Source organism: Marmota flaviventris, chromosome 12 (assembly GCF_047511675.1).
Source record: "Marmota flaviventris isolate mMarFla1 chromosome 12, mMarFla1.hap1, whole genome shotgun sequence".
Taxonomy (NCBI): Eukaryota; Metazoa; Chordata; class Mammalia; order Rodentia; family Sciuridae; genus Marmota; species Marmota flaviventris.
Window position 1 is genome coordinate 106,384,939 of NC_092509.1, and position 24,909 is coordinate 106,409,847.

Here is a 24,909-nt window from a genome sequence, read left to right on the forward strand (position 1 = left end):
GGATGGTCTATGAATACCCCATCCTGCGGCACTCCAAGAAGTGGGGTGATGTGTTCTCACGGAACACTAAACCCTCACGAAGGCCGGTGGTCATGGAGAGCTCTCAAACGGGCTGTGTTCTGTGCCCTCTCATCATGCGACGATCACTAGCAGAGGCCACTTCCGTTTCTCAATCTGTACTTTTTCATTTTAATATTTTCTACCCAGACCAAAACAAGGTCATTGCTCTCAGATACTTTGAAATTAGCATTTTTTTCAAATATTTATCTGCTCCTGCTGTCAGCTCCTCGCTCTGCAACACCAGCCAACTCCCAGGGTGCCGGCTGCTTCCCAGATCCTGAAGCCTGGCCCCTCATGATCTCCTAGCAGAGGGCCACTTACAGAAAACCACAGCACACCTGGTTTGGACCACAAGGAGGAAGGAAATTAAAGACAAAGACTTCAATTTGCTGCAGAAAATTATATTTTAAGTCATATTTGATTTTTTTTAATTCCATGGGTGATTTACTTCCTCAGATGCAGCACAGTGGTGTTTATCTGTGGGAAGCTGGACTGAGGAACCCAGCAGGGAGAGCCCGTAGACCCTAGGTACCAGTGGTTGGGGGGAAATCAGAGGCAGAAAGACCAGAGGAGAAAGTAGAGAAGGTCAAGGTTGGAGACGGCACAGCAGAGTGACCACCCACCCACCTCCCAACCCACCTGTCTTCCCACTCCTCGGCAGCAACAAGACCTTTGCCCCTCTCTCAAAGCCTGTCATACCAATCCCCCATCCACTCTCAAGAGGACGATGAAAATGGAGACCCCCAGATGGGAACCCCCTCAACTCCCAGGGTCCCCACCGACAAATGTCGCCCCTCGAGGTCCCTTGCCCTCTCCTGTACATCACTGAAAGGGCTTCTCCTCTCAGGATGAAACTGACTTTGAGACAAAACCCGATTCTGTACTTGGCAGGTGGGGCCTGGGCATCTGCTGGGCTTTGCAGCTGAGTGTCCACAGCTGACCACAGCAGGGGACATCCATACACTCCAATCAGCAAGCTGAATTCCCTCCACTTCCATGGAGTGGCCTGGGGCAGCTCTGTGTCTTGGCTCTAAATGGCCGGTGACGCCCTCCAGCTCACCACCAACTTCTTTCTGGGTCCTTATCTCACAAAACCCAGAGAATGAAATTCACAGGATTCGGAAGGTGGCCTTGGGGGCGAGGAGGCCCGGAAGGCAGAGCCCTCTTGACAGGGTAGCACCGCGTTCGTCAGCTTTCTGTCACTAGGACAAAGTGCTGGAGGAGGACAGGTTCATGGGAGGAAAGATGTATTTGGTTTCGGAGGTTCATGGGTGGTCACTGAGCCCCACGGCCTCATGCTGGGGGCATCATGGAGTGGAGCTCACTGGCTCACCTCGCAGGGGCCAGGAAGCAGGGGCAGGGCCTGGGGACCAAGGGCACCCTCAGGACACGCCCACAGCTACTTCCTACTTCCTCCCGCTCAGCCCCACTTCCTGCGCACACCACCTCCCAATAGCCCAGCAGATTATTCATCCATAAGTGGACTAATCCATCCAGGAGGTCAGAGCTCTCATGATCTACTCGTCCCCCAAAACCCGCCTCAGAACACTGCTGCACTGGCAGCCACACCTTCAACGTGTAGCTGTTTGGGGGACATTTCTGATCCAGACCATAACAGCATCCTTATGAAAGGGTCCTCAGAGAGCTGCCTACCCTCTTCCATCACATGAGGACCAGCTTGAAGACACAGTCTATGAGCCAGGAAGTGGGCTCTCAGTGACCAGGCCACCTTGATCACGGACTGTCCAGCTCCAGGACTGTGAGAAGTAGGTCTTTTGTTTATCAGCTGCCAGTCTTAGGCATTTTGTCATAGCAGCCAAACAGGCAAGATACGCACTCACGATGACGCTCCCCAGGCCCAGACTCAAATATCCCAACACCTGCTGCTCATGCCCACCTGTGTTCCTCGGGGGTACCTTAATTACAAATGTCCTCCTGGACTTGACGTCTTCACAACTCCCTAAATCTTGACCTCCTACTATTCCCCCTCTCTGCAAATGTTCCCAAAATATCTGCAGTCATACAAAGAGCAGAAGCCAACCTTCTGTCTTAACATCTACTCCTTGGCACCTGCTTCTGATCTTCTCCACGCTGTGCCTCCGTCACCTGCCTCTACTCCTTTGCCACCACCAACAGCTGGCCGAACCGTACACATGTAACTTGCCCCATCCAACCCATTTCTCTACAGAAGCGAGCAGATTATTATAAAAATGCAAATCTAAATCTATCACTCCCTTGCTAAAAATGTTCAATGACTTCCCAGTGATCTGGGAAGAACACTCACAGTCCTTAGAAGAGTAGAGTAGCAGCAATCCTATTTTGGACCATACCCCACACACACTTTTCTCTTTTGCTTCACCCAAAAAAGTAAATTTCTCCCTAGATGGCTATAGGCGGCCATCTGCTCAGGCAAAGATGAAGATCGTAAGGAAAAAATGCAAAGTGGCTGGGGAAGAAGGGTTCAGATTTTTGACTTTGAAAATGGGGCTTTGCAGCAAGCCACGGGCATGCAGGACAGGGGTTTCTGGCTCTCTTCATCCTTTCTATTGGCTTAAACCAGAACTAAGTCTGGCTGCCCAGAATACGGGGTTCCCTGGAGCACCCCCTCCCATGTGCTCTGTTCTGTGGTGGGAAACAGAAGGCCCAGGCCACTTCCTCAGCTTCCGTAAGGTCCCATAAGCAGTGAGCACCAGCCGACAGCCAACGGCTTGCAAGACTCACAGGAGCAGGGATCAGAGCACCAAGCTTCCTGGGCTCCAGGCCGACACTCAGACAAAGGCCACGGCAGCCACGTGGCAGAGGTAGAGCAAGAGCCGAGGCAAGGTTGTCCTGGGGCAGCCGCTGGCCTGACCAACCTGAGAGGAGAGGCAGAGAAGCAGGCCCCAAGGGCACAAGCAGCAGACCACAGCCACCAACACCAGCAACACAACCGTGGCCAGGAAGACAAGGACACTGCTGCCGAGACCAAGGTCAAAGACAGTCCCGGGCTGCAGGGCTCGCCTCACCTGACCCTTTGACATGTGGCTCCTGAGCAGATAACCAGCGGCGCACCATCCCCGCTCAGGAGGACAGGGGCATGTGGGGAGGACGGGCAGGAGGGGGAAAGGCGGAGTCCGGAAGGGACCACGTGCTCCCCCACCTGGGCCAACCTGCCACTGGCCTGGAGGCCCCCCACAGCGTCCTGTGCCACCTCTCGTGCCCTCCCATGGATCGCAGACCCTGGGGCTCCTTCCCTGGCCCAGCTCGGCTGAGCCCTGCCTCTCAGGAGCATCTCCCCCTCCATCCAGTCCCTCTGCCTGGAGCTCCTCCCTGTCACCCCCCCCCATCCTGCTGACCCCCTTTCCCTCCCTGGCCCCACCTGCCACCCCCGGCTCAGAGCTCCTGCCTCGTGGTCTCAGCTCCCTGCCCTCCTGCCCTCCTGCCCATTGGCAAAGCCCCCTGGCCTGTGCGCCCGCGGGTTCGCCTTCCCCAAGGAGCACAGCCCAGTGCTGGCACGGCCCTTTGCTTCTGGAAACATCTCCCAGGTCTGAGCGCACAGGCACATCTCTGCTGAATAAGGAACCAAGTGAATAAAGACGTGATCTGCAAATGCCATTCAAAACCAGAGTGGGCCGCTGGGTAAGAGCGGCACCTGCCGTCCTTGGGCAAGCGAGCGTCATGGGGCGAGCGCCACTGGGCGCAGTACAAGGGCGGCCTGCCCTTGGCAGAGGGTTGGAGCATCTACCCAACAGTCCTGCCCCCACAGGAGGCTCATGCTTGCGTACCTGAGTGTTCAGAGAGCTGGAGGGTGCGCCCTGGGCCACACAGCTTCTCAGACCAGGAGGTGCCCGAGGCAGGCTGCTCCCCAACATGCCAGCAACCAGGAGGACAGCTATGTGCTGGGTGGGACACTGGCAGTGGGCACGGCCTGACTCTGGTGGCTTTGGGGCTGGCGTTCCCAAGGCAGAGTGGCAGTGAGGCCAGACAGAGCAACAGTTGGAAAGACGTCACAGGCCTGAGCCACGGGGCTCATAGAAAGGCACCTGGCCGCCCAGGGACCTGAGGGTGAGCTCCTGGGGCAGCTGCACCCTGTCCTCTCCCAGGCTCCAGCACCTGCTCCCCCAGAAGTGTGGTCAGCTTGACTGACTCCTTCTGACTGTCAGCTACCACCCAGGACCACGTCAGCACACATGGACACCTGCCACCCAGAAGTAAGGGTGAGGTGCCAATCTCCATCAGCTGCCAGGGTGCTCAGAGTGGGGGTGCCCTGGGTGGTGGGGGGCATTGTGATGTGTGCATGTGGTAGGTATTGTGTGTGGCATGTGCCTATGTGTGTGTGTGTGGGCATGGTGTGTGTCACGTATGGTGTGTTATAAGCAGGGGGTGTGCCATGTATTGTGTGTATGTGGTATGTATTGTGTGTTGATTGTTGTGTGTACATGCGTGGGGTGTGTGCGTGTGTGGTATGTGCACCTGTGTGTGGTGTGGGGGGTTGGTGTATGTGTGTCAGTATGGTGTGTGGCATGTAGTGTGTGTGCCGTGTGTGATGTGTATTGTGTCGAGTGTGTCTTGTCACACGCACATGTGTGGGCTGCACGTGTCAGATGGGATTAGGAGCTTGGCACTCACATCCAACATGATTTTTCAAGTCAGGACGGGCAACAGCACGGTGCTGGGCAAAGGCCGTCACCTTCGGCAGAGGTGCCACCTGTGCCCCACTGCCTGGCCCCTCAGAGGGCTAATTCAAGATCTGCTTCCTTTGGGTCTTGAGGTCACAGGCCTAGTCCTTCATTAACTAAAAGGCCGTGGGAGGGGAGATGTCCTAAGAGAGGATCATGATGGGTCCCTAAGAAGGGCCTGGAAAACCTGACCCTGGGGGAGCACGCTGAAGGCCACTGACACAGAGGCTGAGCTTAGGTCAGGTTCAGTGAGGGGGAGCTTCTGCAGGACCTGAAGGAGGCACGGGGCTCTGCAGTGTGGAGCCCGTGCAGCATGGAGCCCGTGCAGCGTGGGGCCCGTGCAGCGTGGAGCCCGTGCAGCGTGAAGCCTGTGCAGTGTGGAGCCCGTGCAGTGTGGCCATCACTGAGACTGTCCCCACAGAGCCCCCACACACAATCTGCAGTCACGGGCACCCAAGACCCAGAGAGCAGAGAGCAGCAGGTCCCATCATAGACGATGGTGGGAGAGGGCCTGTGGCACCATCCCAGAGAACACAGGACACGTGGGCGGCCAACAGCGTTAAGGGACCTAGGGACATGGGTGTGCAGAAGGCAGTGAAGGATGGAGGTGGGGGAGAGGGAGAGGGCGGCCGAGCATCCGGAAAATTACTGCAGTCTCAGGGCTTTGGCTGCTTCAAAGCCAGGATGAGTCATCGGCTGGTTGCCTAGGCAACGGCTATTTTCCTCGCTGCTGATCAATCTCGTCTGCACAAATGTCCCATGAAACTGTGAGCTGTGAAGATAATAGACCCGAGTCACCGCACACTCTGCCTGACGAGGGCTGCCTTTCCAGTGCTCTGAGCCAGACCCTGTGCCCAGCCCCTCCCCACCCCGCTCCCACACTAACAGCCACACTCACACCGGGACCAGGGGCAGGGGCAGGACAGGGCAGTGGGAGCTGGTCACCTCTGCCTCACCCCACTGTGACCCTGGGGACCCTGGCTGCCTGACTTTGCTGTGTCCTGGTTGAAGAATGGACATTTCTCAGAGCAGAGATGGGTGCTGGATGAGGGATAGCCAGTGAGCTGTGCAGAGCGGCCACTGTCTCGGGCCCTCCTGAACAGGGTGCTGCCCCCTTTGTCTCCCTGGGCTCCCTCCTGGCCTCGCTCCACAGCCCTTTGGCTGAGGGCAGGGCTGGTCCTCCCAGCACCTGTCTCTTCACTCGACACACAAAACGCACTCTCGTAGGGTCTTCTCCCTTAATTCTCAGGCACCTCCGGGGCGGACTGGTCTGCTCCCAGCTGTACCCGCGTCTCCTAGTCTTCCTCGTGCCACATGCACGTGCTCAGTAAGAGTTTGCTGAATGAATACGTGAAGGATGGCCACCCTAAAAGAAATTCACTCAATATGACCAAACCCCCTCTGAAAGGGCCACACCCTTCCTGAAGGAACTTCTATACCGTAGACAAGTCAGTACCTCCGTATGATGAATCCAAACACTGTCACGATTTTGTGTCCCCCTCCTGGCTCCACTGTTTAGGGCTTGAGGAACTTGCGGAGGGTCTGGCACACAGAGGGGTCGAGTCTCCTGTGCACGTGGTCGCCCCTCACACCAAGCCATCACGCCCATGCATGTGCTGCTCTCACAAGGTCCCCAGCACAGCAGCCTGCCACCCGCACATCTCATGTCACCCCAGTGACCACCCAGGTGGAAATATGTCACGCCTCCCATTCTACAGCTGATGGACCTGGGACTGAGAGGTGGGACCACGTGCCCAGGTGGCAGGGCCTGGGTCTGAGTCCCGGCCACCACCCAATACTGCCTCAGATTGCCACCCCTCACTCATCCCTGGAGCCTGCTAGGTGGCATCTGCAGCCACTTCCTCTCCTGCAAGCAGCCCAGGATGACCACGGCAGCCTGGGATGTCTGGCACTTGTCCCGTGCCCTCCCGTTTCCCTGTCTCCACTTCGTCACAGCGTCTGGGATGATCAGGCCCATCTGAGAAGAGACCACACTGCGTCCTCCACACATTTCAGATGGAGGACATGAGAAGGGAAAAGCTTGCACAACTCTCCAGAAGCTTCCAGCACATCAGACAAGGGCCTTGTGCCTTGGCACTCAGATGCCTCTGCCACACCAGCCCACGCGGTCTCTGGAAAAGAGCATCCCAGGTGCTCACAGTGCTGCTGGCCCTAAGCCCTGAGTGTACCCTAACTGGGCTCCAGCCACCTCTCTCCAGAGCTGTGCCCAGGAGGCTGCAAGCTGGGAGAGTTGATGCCCCCGTCATCTAACTGCAGGCAGAGCTTCCCAGGGGGTCTCTGGGCCTCCCCACAACCTGCAGTCACAGCACCCGAGACCCAGAGGAAACCCGAACACCCAGGAAGAATCCCAATGCCACAGCTTAATTGGAAAGGTGCCGGACGTGTGCGACAAGTGCAGCCTCGCTCCTTCCTTGCCCAGCCCCAGCCTTCGTCCACCCCTGCCCACACGCCTTCCCCTCCAAAACCAAGTGACACTGCGTTACAGCCTTGAAGTGAAAAGGCTCCAACCGCAGCTTTGGGGACGTGGTTCTGAGACACGTGGTTCTGATCCCTACCCATTCCCTCCTGCGGGCTGGATGGGAATGAGCGCAAGACACGATTATAAAGTTTGACCAATGTCTTATGAGATGTCACGGCTGCCAGGCAGCAGTAAGTCTCACAAAGGAGGCCATCGATGATCACCAGGTGCCACGTCTTACCCGGAGGAGTGTCCCCAGTGAGTCCACGTGCTGGTCCGAGCCCGGCCTTTTCCTCAGTGTGGTTCAGCTCTGTGGCCTGTGGGACAACTCTCATGCCCACAGGAAAGCCACCCCTGACCTCCCCTGTCGGAGCCCACGGGTCTGCTTGTTTGCATGGGGGGGACAGCTGGAGAGAGGACCTGCCACACCCAGGACAGCGCCAGCGGCTTCCCAGACACATCCACCTGCACCTGCTGCCCGCCAGTGGGTGTGACAGCTGCTGTGGACTCCTGTTCTCCCTCGCACAGGTGAAGGAACGGAGGCTCACAGAAGTTGGAAGACATGCCTAGGGACACAGGACGCCCAGTAAGAGTGACCCAAACCACAACAGGAGCAGTGCGTCGTGCTGAGAAGCTGGCCCATGTCACACAAGGCTCATGTCGGCACAGGTGACTTTGTCCAGTGACTCTGTTGAGTGCTGACACCATGCAACCAGAGAAAGCCACGGCACATCCTTAATGACCTTCTCTCGCCCACTTAAGACCGGCGATGACATTGTTCATCTCGATTTTGTTTGGGCCAAAATCCATTCCCTGTACATGCACACGATTTACCACTTAACCCCTCAAAATCACCCTGCTGTGGCTCGAAATTCTTTACCCATCAAGGCAGAAATCTCTTTTAGGTTTTTAGCCACCCATCCCCTCACGTAGGAGGGCAGGAGGTGCTGATCCTCAGGAATGGCTCACTGTGACTGCCTTTGTCCCAGCAACGACACGGACAGCCATCTCAGAGTGTGGGAACAAGTTATTCCTTTCCATGGTCTTCACGTCTCCCCAGAACAGCTTGAAAACTGTTCACCTGATCTAGTATCACAACCTGAGTAAGCTGAGGCCCTAGAAGATCACGAGGTCCATGGTCCCCGCGGGGCCACACGCAGACCCCCCAGTGCCTTCTCTGAGGCCTCTCAGAGCTGCTGCAGCTGCCTGCTCCCCAGCGCTCTGGCTGCTGGGACAACACACCCCTTAGAGACCATCCAGCCACCTGACCCTGTCTGAGGAACATGTGTCACCGTGACCCTGAACAACGGGGCCGGGTGCCTTCTCTGTCTTGTCTTCTCCGCCCACTTCCCAGCTGGAAACAGAATGTGGGATCGGAACTGCAGACGGCCCAGGAGGGCTGGGCCAGCAGCCACTGGTAAACCCTGATGCTCGGCTGCGTTGGCTTCTCCTCTGCCCCTCCTGAACGCACAGGGGCTCCTTTATCACTGCACGCAGGGTTTGCAGGGCTCTGTGGGGGCCGAGTGCCAGGCCGTGAGCCTTGCAGAGAAGACCAGTGCCCAGCTAGCCCTCGGGGCATCTGTTGGGCTCTGTGACTGTGGCTGGAGGAGCATGGATAAAACCAAATCTCTTAGGCAGTTCTATCTTAGCTCTCAAACCCAACCTTTCTCAGGAGCCCCATGTGCCTCCAGACTAAGATAAGAGCTGGCAGAATCAGGGAAGGGCCAATCTGTAAATGCAATGACTAGGAGGCAAGCAGGGCCAGTCCTGGCCAGCTCTTGCACTCCCCCTTTTCTTTCCACTCCAGGACCACCCATCCAACATCCCACATCTGACATCCACCTCTCTGCAGCTCTCACTCTCCCTCTCTCAGCATAGTTCTCTCTGTCTAGTGCTACCAAAGATGCATGCTGTGTGTGTTTAGTCAAGTTTCTTAACTTCTCTGAACCCGCATGTCTGCATGCATAACAACATCACCTTACAGAACTGTTTGCAAATTAAATGAGGCAGTGAATAAAAGGTACCATCACATTGCCTGATACCAAACAGTTCTCCACCTATGTTGGCTGATGTTATTCTATTATAATTGTTAACCCTTCCTTTAATAATAATAATACCTTTCCCTGACCGTTTTGCATTCAATGGAGACATAGAGCTTTTAAATCTAAGTGATTCTGTCACCTCGGAGGTGCGACGAGTCCCGGGAGAGGGGGACCCCAACCCAGGACCCAGGGGGTTCTTGATAAACATCACAGAAATTGACCTAAGGATGCAAAAGTTTAGAGGCACAGAGAGAAACCCCTTTAGGAAAGCAGAGATGCACTCCAGGGAGAGTGTGCTCTGTCAGAGTGGAAAGCCGTGGGGTCCAGCAAGGAACGCACAGTCAGGGGAGAGCAGGGCACCCTGAGAGTGAGCAGCAGCAGCCCAGGGGGCTGGGCGTCCGTGTTTAGAGGGACAGTGGCAGGGGCCAGGCTAGAGTCAGGCTCCAGTGCTCAATTCTGCGCTTGCGCCTTGCTGGGGCCTCGTGGTTTGCTGACTAGGACCTGGCCACAGAGGGCGCCATTGCTCAGGACTTGCTTGTTGTAAGATCAAGCTCTCGCTTGTTCGTGAGGTCCTGCATTCCAACAGTTCAAGCACGCTGCTGGGGATCTTTTGAGGCTCGGTATGTCGTTCTTTCTCTGTAACCCCAAATTCCTGTCTCCATCAGATTACTAATAGTGGGGGCTTCAGACCAGAGCAGTAGTAGACAGGGAGCTTCCCGGACCACGTGTCCCTCCCCAGCACCCGCCACACCCGCCGGGGCTCACAGAAGCTCATCTGCAGTGCTGAGCCTCCTTCCCATGCGGATCACGTCTGCACTCTGCACTGGGGGCCCACGTGGCTCTGCTGCTCAGGAACAAGGAGTGGATGTCACGCACCACAGCTCAGAGGCAGACCCTGCCAGGACAGGGCCGTGAGGCTGGTGGGCACTCAGGGCAGCTGCCACATCCAGACAGCCTCTCTGCTGCCAACGGCTCTGAGCTGGCTCTGTCTGCGAGTCCAGCGTGGCCCAAGACCAGGCAGCCCAGGCCCCACCGAAGTTCATCTCCAGGAGCACAGCAGACCGCCCAGCTGCCGGCACAGCCCACCTGCTCCTGGAGCAGCAGCCTCCGCCTTCTAACTACCTCCCAGATGTCCCCTCCATCCCCTCCTCCTCTCCCGGTAGCTCTGCCTGCCCCTGGGAGAATGATAAGCAGCTCATATTTACTATGGGCCACAATACCTCCCTAGATTCTTTGGGCATGGCATTTCTCATTTAAACTCAAAATAACCTACGAGGTAGAATTAATGACGCTCAGAGAAAGGAACTTGACCGGAACTGGGTCCTCCCGTCAGCTGAGCCTCCCTCCCTGCTGCCCTCTCACGGGGCCTGTCAATACCAGCGACTGCAGCGTCTCTGCCAGGCTCTCCCCTGCAGCTCCCCCCCACTCACTTAGAAGAATTCCTCCCTAAAACGTGCACCCTACACTCACCTCCTGAAACCCTTCAACCCTCCCTATTAGGTCCACATAAAGTCAGGGCTGGACTCACCCCACCAGCTCCCCACCCTCTGCCCCGGCTTCGCCCAGGAGGCTGCTCACCACTCAGGCTCCCTGCTGCGCACCCGCCCTTCCCTGGGCGACGCAGTTCAGGTTCAGGTCTCTTCCGGGCCAGCCAGCGTCTGCTCCTATTGAAGACACAGCTCTGTGAACCCCCAAGCTCATGTGGCCCTTCTGTGTCCTTCCTGCTGTGCCCACAACCTCTCCCATTCTTGTCACTGACCTTTACTACACCGAATTGTGTGCAATTACTTGTTGGGGACAGCCACCCTGTAAGTCAGGGGCTGTGACTCACTTTTCACCTCTTAGTTCCAATACATACCACAGGGCCTGGAGCAGGTAGCTTACTGAATATGCATTGCACGGATGGATGAAAGAGTCGTTTATTCCCTCGGTTAGTTAATCACCTACTATGTACCAAGCTCTGTGCTGAAGACTGGGGAAGCAAAGATGTGTAAGAGAAATCCTGGCAGAGCCCTTGCTTATGGTCTAATGCTTACATAATCAAGGGCTTTTAGTGCTTTTTCTTTTGACTCCCTTCCCAGAAAGCAAACTGAACTACAGAGCTTGCAAAATACCAACTAATTTCATCTGGATACGACTGCCATTCATTTAGCTGCTATGCTGTATTAAAAAAAAAAAAAAAACTCAATTGTCAGGTCAAAATCATAGCTTGCAAAAATAACCAAAGATAGATTGCCTGCAGCTCCCTTGGGGTCCTAAACCCATCATGACGTTAGTTCATTAAGTTCTATGAATTCAATTAACTTTCCTGATTAATCATGGATCAATTAACCAAACTATGCTGACTAGAAAGTACTGGGATCTAGGTGATTATTTTTTAGCGACAAGTGCTCACAACGTTGGGCTCTCATTTCACTAGATCCAAATTGGAATCTTTGCTGTCTGCTTGTTCTGAATCATGCCAATACTCCACAATATGCAGCTGAGCTCTCAAATTATCTTCTACATAAATGGCTTTATTTCACAAGAGGGTCGTGAGTATCAGAAGCCCCCTCCAGGCCAGGACTTCACCTCCTAGACCCCCGCAAACAACTACACTGTGCTCTCCAGAACCCAGAGCTGGCCCAAAAGTACAACTGGCACGAGCCAGAGGTCATTTCTGAGACCCTGCCTGTGCCAAGGAGGGAAATGAGGCCCCAACAAGGGCATGACTTGCCAGGGTCAGTGGGCTGAAGCAGGATTTTCAAACCGTTGATGGTGAGAGCAGCAGAAGAGCTGCCTTTCTTATGTCTGCTGAGAAGCCAAGGGTCAGAGCTCCAGGACAGAGCAGCCCAGGCTGGGGGAGCACACACCCCCACAGGAGAAAAGGAGGGGGCGCAGCTCCCTGGCCGCCCGGCAGACAGCTGCAGGCTTGATAGCAGCAGCAGAACTGGGGAGAGCGTGAGGCCAGGCTGAGGTTTTGGAAGTCTCCCAGCTCCACGGAGACTGCGTGGCCTTCAGGACCCTCCAAGAAGATGCTGGGACACAGCTGAGACTCGGCGGGGACCCCTGGCGCCCATTTCTTATTGCAACAAGTTACTACAAGTTAAAAAGGTAAAGTGACACAGGTTTAGTGTCACACAGCTGCGCAGGTGAGAGGTCTGACGAGGGCCACTGAGCTCAAGTCCAGGTGCGGGCAGGGCTGCTAGCCTCCTGGAGGCTCCCGGGGACCTGTGCCCGCCTTCACCAGGTCACGGAAGCTGTAGGCATCCCCGGGTCTCTTCCTCCGCCTTTGGGTCAAGTCCCCTTACCATACACCTCTTGGACCTCCTTTCCTGCCTCCCTCTTCCTCTTTTAGGACCCTGTGGTCTCACTGGGACCACCCAGAACATCCAAAGTGATCTTTTGTTTTATTTTACTTTTTATAGTTGTAGATGGACAGCATGCCTTGGTTTGCTTAGTTTTTTTATGTGGTGCTAAGGATGGAACCCAGGGCCTCACGCGTGCTAGGCGAGCGCTCTACCACTGAGCCACAACCCCCAGCCCCAGAGTGATCTCTTCAGGTCAGCTGATGAGCCACCGACATTCAATCTGCAACTTCTGACCCCCTTTGCATGTAACTGGGCACATTGCCAGGTTCTGGACATGGGGGCATGGACATCTCTGGGGAACCGTTAGGTGGCTCGTGTGCCCTGGAAGGGCCGACTCCAAGAAGCGAAAGAAATCAAAGACTCCTCACAAAATGGAAACGCAGCTCTGAATCATCTCAGTCCAACAAGACAAAGACCACAGCCTGCCCGAAGCAAATTCGGGTTCTCTCTGGAGACAGTTAATACCATCCAGAGCTTTTGTAACTTCTCATGTAAAATCATCAAGGAAAACAAAACGATTATCAGGCACATCAATGTACAAGACCAGATGACCACGGCTTCCTTCTGTCCCTCCCCGGCAACGTGAGCCCTGACAACAGGGACCACTCCCGGCCACTTCATCTCAGAGCTGGTCCAGCTGGGGTGCCCGGGCTCCTGGGACCCTCTGCAGGCGCTTGTTGAGCGAATGAGTCTGGGGTCCCTCAAGGCTGCACCACCTTGAGCAGAGGCGGAGTGAACCTCAAACTCCCTCAGTTGTCACCCACTGCAGGCAGGTCACGCCCCATCCAGGCCGCTCAAGGCAAGCTGGCCTCAAACAACAATGAGATTAAGGAGAAGGAGAGGAGGAGAGGAGAGGAGGAGAGGAGGAGAAGGAAAGGAAACCAATGACATGAGGGGCCTGCAGCTCGTGGCGGAAGGCGGGAGCTGAGGGCTGGGGAGAGCTGAGGGAGGACGCGGGTCCCACGGTGGAGCCATAGAGAATGCGGTCCCTCTGCTCTTACCCTCCTGGGATCCTTCTGGTGACTCTGCTGGACTTGGGTCTTCCCTTCCAGGAGAACTGCTGAGACAGGAGAGAAGCAGGCCGGGGGGCACGTCACCTCTGCCCTCTGCAGGTCCCGTCCCTGGCAGGTTGGCGGGAGCGGAGGCTGCGTGCCCACCCGAACAGGAGAGGAGCACGGACCCCACGACCTTGGGAAGCTCATGTGCACCTCTCCGTGGGCGAGAGGCGAGTGGGGGATGGCGGCAACTTAGCCGGTGGCTTTGACAGGGGTGAGGGCAGAAGGACAGACAAGGCCTGGGACCCAGCCCGCCCAGGCGGGGCTGTGGGCTTCACTCGCAGCCTCCTCTGCCAGTCCAGCCTCCCCGTCCGGAGGGGCTGCCCCTCGGCAGGGCAGGAGAAGCTCGGGAAAGCCCTGCCTGGGCAGGAGAGGCCGGGGACAGCGAGGGAGACCTGGGTTTGAGCTGGGTCTCTAGTTCAGAGCACTGAGCACGTCACAGTGCCACGCTGGGGCTTTGCTCTCTGAGCCCCGACCGAGCACAGCCAGGCCTGCTGCCGGCTGACGGGGAGGCCAGGGCCTCTGCCTCTCCTCTCGGTGGACGGAGACCACGCACCCGTTGTGAAGGCGCCACCGGCAGAGCCCTTGTTTCTAGTGTGCAAAGGCTTGGCCTGTGCCAATGTCGGTCCTGGACTAGGAACATCTTAAGGACGACTCTAAATAGGAGAAACCGCCTTCCTTTATCCGCGCAGCTGACTGGTCAACAGTGTGCTGAGCCGTCCCTGGAGTGCCCCCAGCGGACACTGCTGCCGTCTTGTCAAGACCCTGAAGCTCAGCAATGAGGTCCTGTGGGCCAAGGTCACACAGCCAGGCTGTGGCGCACCCGGGGTTGGTGTGGAGCACTCCCCGTGGGTCTGTGGGTCTGGCCGCCCGCCAGGGCCCAGTCCCAGCCCCTGACTCCTGGGAGCCGCTTCCCAGGTGGAATCCCCACTTCTCAGCAGCTCGGAACATGGGAAGAGGCACCCTCCTGAAGGCTGGGCACTCAGTGGGGGCTTTCCCCTGCTCCACCACCCTGGCACTTAGTGGTGCCAGCTCAATCCTTCCAGAACCCTCCAGGGCTAGAGTGGGAGTCCCAGGCATGGACAACTCTTCTTCCAGTGGCACAGGGCAGTGGGGAGCCTGAGGGCAGACAGCAGGCTCCTGTTCCTGGGACACAGGTCTTGGGTGGAAGGGAAGCATCCCTGTCCTCACTCAGCCCCCAGTGCCCAGCACCGTCCACCCTGCCAGCTGTCTCCTCCTACAGAGGGCATGAGCACGGCATAGTATCTCCTTATAGCCGGTTGCTTTTTGGGGATGAAATTCATTTTTAGCTGTTTGTCATTAAAGAAGAGAACCCTGGAATCAGTGTAGGCGCCCACAGTGCTGGGATCAGGTGACGTTGCCAGGGAAACGCAGCTGCCTCCACGTCACCGTCACCGTCACCGAGGGAGCACACCTCCGCAGGAAAGAGGCGGCCTCGGTGCCGTGGGCCTGGCTTTGTCAGACTTATTGATTCGCTGGCTTCTCCAGATCTGCAGCGGTGTCCTCCCCCGCCTCATCCCCACAGAGGGGAGGCTGCCCTAGTGAACGCACCTCCTCCCGTCACCCAGCATCGGGCAGCCATGAATGCTCCCCAGCCTCCGAATTCACCTGTGACTTTGTCCTGAGATTCCAGGAAAGAAAATGGATCGGAGAGGGACACTGGGGAGGAGTCTGTGTCACACTCTGTGTCTCTCTGGCCACCCTTCTTCCCACCCACCCTCCTGAAGCGTCAGTTAGCTGTCTCTGAGCACAGCCTGCTGCTCAGCGGCTAGTCATGTACCACCAGAGGATGCTGCGGCCCATAACCAGCCGTCCACACAGCAGGGGCTCCCCCACAATCCCGTCCCTGGTGACACCCAGCATCTGAGCAACAGTGCACTCTGTGATGTTCCATCAACCACGGACGTCCCTGCCGTGTCTCCCTTGCTAGGTGGCTCATGACTGTATGGGGATCCCCAAGCCCATGCCAGTCTCAGCTTACGCTAGTACCCCTTCCATCATGGAGAGCTCTAACTCACCAGCCAGCCACATTTCCCAGCAACCCCCGTATATTTCTGTCATTGTAACAAAACACTTGAGGCAACTCTTTAAAGAGAACATTTTGCTTAAGCTCAAAATTTGGGAGATCCCATTGGTTGGAGACTCCATAAGGTGCCAGACGACCACGCCGGAGCTCATGTTGGAGCAGGCGGTCACATCTCAAACCAGAGATGAAAGAAACCGGCAGAGTTCCCAATCCCCCATGAGGGCTCACCCTAGTGGCTAGGCCCCAACCGTCACACAGCATCCTTTGGGCCAAGCCTTTAACGAATGCACTTTGGAGGGCTCTGCCCATAGTCAAACCTGCGTCCAGGCCCATGTGGCCAGTTCCCACAATAGAAGGGAGCCGGACGTGGGTGGTTTACAGGGCACAAGGAGGCCACTGCCACCTCTGTCCCCTCCTCTGGCCCAGGGTTGACACGGCAGGGCAGGAAGATGGAAGGGGCCTGGGTCCCTAAGGCACCACCTTGAACACAGTCCTCTCTGCTTTTTGAGTCAGAAATAAGCTTCTCCTGTGCAGGCAGCTGACATTTCCAGGCGTCTCTGTGGCAGCAGTGGTACTGGCCTATGTGGCCTGACCACCAGCAAAGTTGGGCCAGCGATCTAGGTTCCAGAGGCCAGCACGGCTGGATCCAGAAGGAAACACCACCCGTCCATCTGAACAAAAACTTCTCGACCAAACCGAGATGAGATTCGTAAGGTTCCCTCAGCATGGCTGGTTTTGTCAAGAATTTTCTCAAGAATTCATGACACTTGTGTTGGTCAGCTTTCGTTGTGACCAAAGTACTTGACAAGAGCAAGGTAAAGAAGGAGACGTTTATTTTGGCTCACAGTTTCAGAGGTCTCGGCTGGGCCATTACCCGGGCCAAGACCAGGCAGACCAGCACGGCAGAAGGACGTGGTGGAAGAAAGCCGCCCAGTTCAGCAGGGAGAGAAAGAGCCAGGGACAAAATATAGTCCCCAAAGCACACCCCAGGGCCTCCCTCCCCCAGCCCCTCCACCTTTCCACAGATACTACACAGTAGTGCATTCAAATCATAATCCACCAAGTGGATTAATCCACTGATCAGATTACAGCTCTCATAATCTAAGCGTTTCACCTCTGAACATTCCTACACTAATGCAGGAGTTCTCCAGGGACGCCCCACATCCAAACCTGGCAACACATACAAAAATGACTGAGTCCCTGAGCCAAGAGATTTTGGTCTCAAAAATGGAATATGTTCAAACAAGCTTTGTCAAGGGGAAACACACCAAGGTGGCTGAGAAAGCCGCCAGAGCCAGGGTCGCACATGAGTGTACAAATGATGCTGTAAGATAAGTTATCAGTGACAGTCGATTTTCCTTTTGCAACCCTCTAATATATTTCAAAGCCATGCCGTTTAATGCTGTTCTGTTCTGTTTTGTTTTTTGCTGGGTGCAGTGACACATACCTGTAATTCCAGAGGGTTCAGGAGGCTGAGGCAGGAGGATCACAAGTTCAAAGCCAGCCTCAGCAACTTAGCGAGGCCCTTAAGCAACTTAGTGTGACCCTTTCTCAAAATTTAAAAATAAAAAGGGGTGGAGATGTAGCTCGGTGGTTAAACATCCCTGACTTATGTCCCTGGTACCAAAAAAATAAAAATAAAGTAATAAAATGCTGTTTGTTAAAGTTGTCCACCCAGCTCGAGTGCTTATATTGCTGTGTGCCCTAATTAAATATGAAAAGGCATTTTCCAACTTGTAAGGGAAATAAACCTCAGAAGTGGACAAACTGGAGGTTTGGAACAGCACCTATAAAGGACATAACAAGGGACCAAGAGACCCCTCCCTAAGCCATATGACCAATTGGTCATAACATTGCTTACAGGCACGGAGTCAAGGGCCACTGGTTTGCTATGACAGTCTTTCATTAAACTAGCAGGTGACATAGGAGGGCTACTGCTCCATTTCTTAACTCCTAGGAATCCTGCTTCTCCCTACCCAGCACAACCACTGTTGCATTACCAAAAAGCCATCAATTTAGCTTTAAGTTATTTGCTTTTGAAAAGCTCAGCCACTTTGACTGCTTTTAAGGTATCTTTGGTATCCCCAATATTTTGTAAAGAACCAAAGCAACATTGGTCAGGAAGAAATGTCCCAAACATTTTCATAATGTGCATCTTACTACGTGCCAGTATTAAATTAACTATTATTGTGCTCCCCATCCCTTTCTACCATAAAGAAGTTGATAATATGGCATTTCCAGAAACAGAACTTCCCAGTGCCCTTTACCTCTCCCCCCACACACACATTCTATTAGCTCCTATCCTTACCCCTGACCCACACATTAATAAATGCCTCTGACTGAGGCCACCTGGGCCCTGGAAGGAGGCAGTAGGGTCACATTATCAGCTCTTATCTTGCTACTTCACCTGCTAAGTGCTGTAAAAGGAAATTAATCAGATGCAGTTCTTGCTCTCCTGATGGCTACCAATCAAGCGGGAAAAACCCTACACTTATACACAAGAGACACCTGGGTGTGAGACCCCAGAGAGAACTGACCTGGAGGGCAGAGGACCAGGGTGAGAAACTGCAGCTCAATTTTTTGCTAGTTACTTGCATAATACAACTGAATTCATTCAGAATAAACACATAAACACACCCTTTATAATGCAGTGAAGCAGCTTAATCACATGCTGCTGCCGAGTAGGGCTTCTACACTGGAGGAGGCCTTGCCAGTGGGGTGAGCACAGGACTGAGAGTTCCAAGACTGGGCCTGGTCACTGCAGCCTAGCTGTGCGTCTCCTTTTCCTCTCCCTGGACTGATGGGGATCCCAAAAGCCCTGGCTACCTCAGGACTTTGGGAGGAGCTGGTAGGAGCTGGTGGGCACTTACCACTGAGTGTCCAGGGGAGTGACTCGACTGAGGAGCACCCTGTCCAGAGCCAGTGCTATCCAACTTGGAAACCTCAAAGGAGTGGAAGCAAGAGGCCAGAATGTGAGGGCCTTGAGAGCCGATGCTGAGGTCAAGGCTGATGAGTGTGCCTCAAGCCACGCCACCTGGGGTGGGAGGGGGTCCACTCCTAATCACTGGAAAAAATATTGGGAAATTACCTTAGGTGGCTGACAAGCCTGAGATGGGGTGAAGTGAGCAAGCCAAGCCCCCAGGCAAGGTCCAAGGACAGACCCAAGGCCAAGCCCCCAGGCAGGGTCCAAGGACAGACCCAAGGCCAAGCCCCCAGGCAAGGTCCAAGGACAGACCCAAGGCCAAGCCCCCAGGCAGGGTCCAAGGACAGACCCAAGGCCAAGCCCCCAGGCAGGGTCCAAGGACAGACCCAAGGCCAAGCCCCCAATCAAGGTCCAAGGACAGACCCAAGGCCAAGCCCCCAGGCAGGGTCCAAGGACAGACCCAAGGCCAAGCCCCCAGGCAAGGTCCAAGGACAGACCCAAGGCCAAGCCCCCAGGCAGGGTCCAAGGACAGACCCAAGGCCAAGCCCCCAATCAAGGTCCAAGGACAGACCCAAGGCCAAGCCCCCAGGCAGGGTCCAAGGACAGACCCAAGGCCAAGCCCCCAGGCAAGGTCCAAGGACAGACCCAAGGCCAAGCCCCCAATCAAGGTCCAAGGACAGACCCAAGGCCAAGCCCCCAGGCAAGGTCCAAGGACAGACCCAAGGCCAAGCCCCCAGGCAGGGTCCAAGGACAGACCCAAGGCCAAGCCCCCAATCAAGGTCCAAGGAGAGACCCAAGGCCAAGCCCCCAGGCAAGGTCCAAGGAGAGACCCAAGGCCAAGCCCCCAGGCAGGGTCCAAGGACAGACCCAAGGCCAAGCCCCCAATCAAGGTCCAAGGAGAGACCCAAGGCCAAGCCCCCAATCAAGGTCCAAGGAGAGACCCCAAGGCCAAGCCCCCAGGCAGGGTCCAAGGACAGACCCAAGGCCAAGCCCCCAGGCAAGGTCCAAGGAGAGACCCAAGGCCAAGCCCCCAGGCAAGGTCCAAGGAGAGACCCCAAGGCCAAGCCCCCAGGCAAGGTCCAAGGAGAGACCCAAGGCCAAGCCCCCAATCAAGGTCCAAGGAGAGACCCCAAGGCCAAGCCCCCAGGCAAGGTCCAAGGACAGACCCAAGGCCAAGCCCCCAGGCAAGGTCCAAGGAGAGACCCCAAGGCCAAGCCCCCAGGCAAGGTCCAAGGAGAGACCCAAGGCCAAGCCCCCAATCAAGGTCCAAGGACAGACCCAAGGCCAAGCCCCCAATCAAGGTCCAAGGACAGACCCAAGGCCAAGCCCCCAATCAAGGTCCAAGGATAGACCCAAGGCCAAGCCCCCAATCAAGGTCCAAGGACAGACCCAAGGCCAAGCCCCCAGGCAGGGTCCAAGGACAGACCCAAGGCCAAGCCCCCAGGCAGGGTCCAAGGACAGACCCAAGGCCAAGCCCCCAATCAAGGTCCAAGGAGAGACCCCAAGGCCAAGGCCCCAGGCAAGGTCCAAGGACAGACCCAAGGCCAAGCCCCCAATCAAGGTCCAAGGACAGACCCAAGGCCAAGCCCCCAGGCAAGGTCCAAGGAGAGACCCCAAGGCCAAGCCCCCAATCAAGGTCCAAGGACAGACCCAAGGCCAAGCCCCCAGGCAGGGTCCAAGGACAGACCCAAGGCCAAGCCCCCAGGCAAGGTCCAAGGACAGACCCAAGGCCAAGCCCCCAGGCAGGGTCCAAGGACAGACCCAAGGCCAAGCCCCCAATCAAGGTCCAAGGACAGACCCAAGGCCAAGCCCCCAGGCAGGGTCCAAGGACAGACCCAAGGCCAAGCCCCCAGGCAAGGTCCAAGGACAGACCCAAGGCCAAGCCCCCAATCAAGGTCCAAGGACAGACCCAAGGCCAAGCCCCCAGGCAAGGTCCAAGGACAGACCCAAGGCCAAGCCCCCAGGCAGGGTCCAAGGACAGACCCAAGGCCAAGCCCCCAATCAAGGTCCAAGGAGAGACCCAAGGCCAAGCCCCCAGGCAAGGTCCAAGGAGAGACCCAAGGCCAAGCCCCCAGGCAGGGTCCAAGGACAGACCCAAGGCCAAGCCCCCAATCAAGGTCCAAGGAGAGACCCAAGGCCAAGCCCCCAATCAAGGTCCAAGGAGAGACCCCAAGGCCAAGCCCCCAGGCAGGGTCCAAGGACAGACCCAAGGCCAAGCCCCCAGGCAAGGTCCAAGGAGAGACCCAAGGCCAAGCCCCCAGGCAAGGTCCAAGGAGAGACCCCAAGGCCAAGCCCCCAGGCAAGGTCCAAGGAGAGACCCAAGGCCAAGCCCCCAATCAAGGTCCAAGGAGAGACCCCAAGGCCAAGCCCCCAGGCAAGGTCCAAGGACAGACCCAAGGCCAAGCCCCCAGGCAAGGTCCAAGGAGAGACCCCAAGGCCAAGCCCCCAGGCAAGGTCCAAGGAGAGACCCAAGGCCAAGCCCCCAATCAAGGTCCAAGGACAGACCCAAGGCCAAGCCCCCAATCAAGGTCCAAGGACAGACCCAAGGCCAAGCCCCCAATCAAGGTCCAAGGATAGACCCAAGGCCAAGCCCCCAATCAAGGTCCAAGGACAGACCCAAGGCCAAGCCCCCAGGCAGGGTCCAAGGACAGACCCAAGGCCAAGCCCCCAGGCAGGGTCCAAGGACAGACCCAAGGCCAAGCCCCCAATCAAGGTCCAAGGAGAGACCCCAAGGCCAAGGCCCCAGGCAAGGTCCAAGGACAGACCCAAGGCCAAGCCCCCAATCAAGGTCCAAGGACAGACCCAAGGCCAAGCCCCCAGGCAAGGTCCAAGGAGAGACCCCAAGGCCAAGCCCCCAGGCAAGGCTCAGACTAGGCCCAGGGGGGCTGCCTGCACCCAACACCTCCACTGTGCTGTTTGCCAGCTGTTGCCCAAGTCTGCCCCTCCACCTGACCTCTTATCAGTGGGCTCTGCGTCCCTCCAGAATCTCCTGGTAAGCCAGGGTGGTAAGCCCAGGGTGCCGGCCTCCTTGCCCCCAGCCCCCTCTCCACCCTCCTTCTGAGGCAGGGCCCACTCTCCTCCTCCCATGCTGGAGTCTGGAGCCCTAGGGTCAGGCTCCTTGGACAGGAGAGGCTCTCAGGCCTCCTCCACCACCTTCCACACCCCTCGGGGCCTTGCAGAACTGTTGTGCACAATTGTGTTGGGATTCCTTAAAGCTGGGTGCAAAAGGCAGGGAACCTTGTGGTGGGGTAAGTTTTCAGTGGAATCCACACCCTCTGCTGTTGTTACAAGTCATGCTCTAAACCAATTGCCGCTCAATCAGTATTTTAAGCAAACAAGCACATTCATTGATCAGCATCCACGAGGACAGAAGCCAAGGGGGAGCCGCACCTGGTGCTTCCTGCCTCTGCGCACTGCTGTGGTCGACACAGCCCTGGCAATTCACTTTCTGCTTCTCTCTCTACCCCACAGCGCCCCACGCGGTGGTTTCCCTGGAGACCATGCTTCTTCCCTAACTGCAGGCTGCCTTAGTTCTTTCCCCTCATTTTCACCAAATCATGAGAAACGAGAATCAGACATCTCTCACCACCCTCTTGTAAAAGGTGAAAGGTTGGCGCTCCTCATCTGAGAGAGAAGGCGTGCCCCGCTCGGCGCAGGCTGCAGGTGGGCTGATCAGCACTGGAGAGCGGGTCTGGGGTCCTAGGAAACTGAAGGGGTGTTCCCAGCAGCTTGAGGGGAGGCTTCTTTGTGCAGGAACAAGGGCATTCACTATTCCCTCAATACCCTTTCCAGTTTATTCGTAAGATTTATACGAAGCAACGGGAATCTCACTGTCTGGGAGCAGAGCACTGATTGGTATTAAGGAGCAACTTTGATGCGTCTCTTTCGTCTGTTAAATGTTTTGGAAGGAGGGAAGGGTGTGAGCCCAGTGGTCTCCCAGAAGGTTCCGTCCTCCTCCTTGGGGTGAGCACGTCCAAGGTGGATCCTGCACTGCGTGAACTCCAGCACAGGGTGGTGACTAGGTCGCTGGTGCTGGTCATTTTCATGGAGGTCTGCTTCTGCAAGGCCTGAGGCCTCCTGGGCGCCCTTCAGTTAGCAGACAGAGGAAGAGCAGACCCAGGAACTGACAGAGCCTGCCTCGTCCCCCACTCTCTCAGGCTGGCCTGGCCCCCAGGCATGGCCCCTGCTCACACAGCCCCAGGGGTCCTCCTGCCGCCTCTTGCTCAGCCTCAACAGGAGCCAGGGCACTTCTCTTCCCGCCTGGTGGCCCGGGCCTCAGCCTCCACGCGGTGCTTGGGCACGAGAGACCCTGGTACCTGCACACTCACTGTTCATTTCACTGACTTCATCCAGACTTTCCCCCTAGAATCTCTCTGAAAATTCAAATATCCCCGAGATGGAGGGGTTGAGGACCAGATAGGGAACTGAGGTTTCAGGGGAGGAAGATCATCCTGGTCACGATATTTCCATGGTGACTTACAGTTGATAGGCACTGTCACACAGAGAGCCTCACTTCATCCAACAAACCCTTGACTTAGAGAAGTAGGAAGTATTTTCTGTGTTATAATTTGCATCTTACAGAGACTCCGATGGTAAGAAACACTGTCCCTGCCGGCACTCCCATCCTATCAATGCCAAAGTGCGGCCCCAGACCTAAACCCAGGTCTCCCTTACCCAAGAACGGACCAGCCCCCTCCCCTTCTCTGTTGCCTCTCCAGCTCCCACCTCTGACAGTCCCCAAGTCTCACCCACTAGGTGCCAAGTGCTTTCTTTATATGCAGTGTGCCTTTAAGTTCTCCTAAGGACCCCATCAGGTCTTTAGGACTCCTGTGTCTGAGGAAGCTGTGTTCTGAGCACTATTGTCAAATTCTTCCAGGACAGAAGGGGGGCCTCTGAAGCCAGGCCTGCCTCTCCAGCAAGCACTCAGCAAACTTACAAAGTGCCCTGGGCAGCAGGCCAGCTGGGCACCGCGCACCTGCCTCCTGACAGCCAAAGAAGCTGTCCCAGGGCCCCTCTCATTCATTTCCACACCATCACAATTGACCTGGATGCCTCCTGCTTTATCAGCAGCCACCAACACTATCAGAGCTCTGCAGCCCGCAGATGGCTAGAAACCAAGGGCTTGCCATCTCCACGGAGCAGAACCAAAGCCAGCGCCAGGCTGAGGGTGCCACGCAGAGCAGGGAGCACTCCACCTGCCCAGCCTCCTGACAGCTTGGGCACCTGGGAAAGGACACCCATCAGGTCTGCCCTGCTTGTCGCCCTGGATTCTACAGCAGCTGCCGGCTCTGTTCTGACACACCTGACCATGAGCAACCCAGAACGCCTCTTGGGAGCTGCTAAATCATCAGCTCCAGCCGATGCCATCTGCTGCAGAGGAACCCAGAGACTCTGGGTCCACGGCAGCAGCCCTCAGAAGAATTCCAGCCCAGACATGGGGGGCAGAAGAGCCAGACCAGACCATCTGCAGGGCTTAGGATTCAGAGCCAACAGACCCCGCACCCGAGGAGAAAAGCAAAGAATTTTCTGCAGTGTACCTGCTAATCCCTCTTAAAAACTCATTAATAAAGCGATAATAGGAATAAAATCCTGTTAAAAAAAAACACACATTTAGAACAATCATGCCGTCAGCAGGTTGTAATTCTTTAATGCTCAGGGAGCAGGTCTAGCTCTGCAGAGCAGCTCCCACGCAAGACGCAGTCTGCCTAAGGAATGAGTCAGCCAGGGGGGAGGGGATGACAGCCGCAGTGTGGGCCCCACTGCACACACACACACACACACACACACACACACTCACACCCGCTCACTGGGCTTTTCTGCAAGATGAGCTGTCAACCCGAAGAACAGGCCACTTCTGTTTCAAAGGAAGCACATCCCATGAGGCTCCCCACCAGGACAGAAGTGTGGGAGGCACAGGGAACTGCCCCCTCTTACCCAGTCTGGTGCTCCAACTGCAGCACTCTCTACACCTGACCCCTCCTGTGGGTCCCTCGGGACTCCCAGCTGTCACTCTGACTCCCAGGACTTCCTGGCACGCGCGGACTGAGCTTCAGCTGCGTGCTGAGCTCTGTGACAGGCGTTAAGAGACCTCAGACCTCAGCTCCTCCCCAGCCTGCCCTGCCAACTGGAGGTTTTCCTTCATCTTCCCTTCCCGCGGCGGCCAGCGACCCTGCAGGGCAAAGGCCAGGCTATGGCTGACACGCCTGCCCTGTGTCTTCTCCAGGCCCACTGCCTCCCTGAGTGACTCCCAGAGGCCCTGCCCGGGAGCCGAGTGCAAGTCAGGGGACAGGCAGCC

General features: G+C 56.4%; 1 long non-coding RNA gene across 1 annotated transcript in view; it reads right to left on the reverse strand.

Moving 5' to 3' along the window:
• The window catches only part of LOC139707852 (uncharacterized), a 32,543-nt gene extending 7,905 nt beyond the window's left edge, over positions 1 to 24,638 (reverse strand). The window contains exon 1 of the long non-coding RNA XR_011709275.1: positions 24,549 to 24,638. This is a non-coding gene — a long non-coding RNA (uncharacterized lncRNA). The remainder of the gene's footprint in view (positions 1 to 24,548) is intronic.
• Positions 24,639 to 24,909: the final 271 nt, after the last annotated feature.